Raw genomic sequence first — 1,024 nt, 5'->3', positions numbered from 1 at the left:
TTTTCCCGATCGATCCGACCCACCGAGGCCGTTTCGACCGTTCGCCGCGCCTACTAGAGCTGATTTCTTCGGACTCCGATCAGAAAATCCGCCGATGCATGTCGTTAACACCTAGTCCGCCTCGTCCGATCGATCGAGGCCGTTTCGACCGTTCGCCGCGCCTACTAGAGCTGATTTCTTCGGACTCCGATCAGAAAATCCGCCGATGCATGTCGTTAACACCTAGTCCGCCTCGTCCGATCGATCTAGGCCGTCTCGATCCACCCATCGCGCATCGAAAGTCGCATCTCTCGAACTCCGATCCGGAAATCGGCCGATGCATCACGTTAACTATTTCTTATATATCTAATATAATATACATCGAGACGGTAAGAATTCTTTTAATCGAAGATATACATATACTTCTCATCAATATCCAAAAGCTTATCGAAAAATAAATTACTCAACTTTTACGTGAAGAATCGTTCACCCAAACCTTATCCCCTATATATGTCAGGAGAACCCAAGGTTCCCCTCCAGACACGATTTAGCAAACTTTTCCCGATCGATCCGACCCACCGAGGCCGTCTCGACCGTCCGCTGCGCCTACTAGGGCCGATTTCTTCGGACTCCGATCAGAAAATATACCGATGCATGTCGTTAACACCTAGTCCGCCTCGTCCGATCTATCTAAACAGTCTCGACGCACCCAACACTCTTTCAAAGTCGGATTACTCGGACTCAATCTGAAAATGGACCGATGCATGACGTCAACACTTAGCCCGCCTCGTCTGATCGATCTAAGCCATCTCGACCCACCCAACACGCCTTCCAAGTCGGATCACTCGGACTTCGATCTGAAAATCTCCGGACTCATTTTTATGAATATCCCCAGTCAGTAAGAACGTTATTTCGCCAATATATACCAACAATAAACCATATTCCAATAGCTGAACCAAAAATATAATTCCCGATCCAAACGTTCTGCATCGCCCAACGCGACCACCTTCCCTATATATGTCAGGAGAGCACAGGGTTCCCCTCC

This window comes from Harmonia axyridis, chromosome X, assembly GCF_914767665.1.
Source record: "Harmonia axyridis chromosome X, icHarAxyr1.1, whole genome shotgun sequence".
NCBI lineage: Eukaryota > Metazoa > Arthropoda > Insecta > Coleoptera > Coccinellidae > Harmonia > Harmonia axyridis.
The sequence above is the reverse complement of the archived record's forward strand: the minus strand, read 5'-3'. Positions refer to the sequence as shown.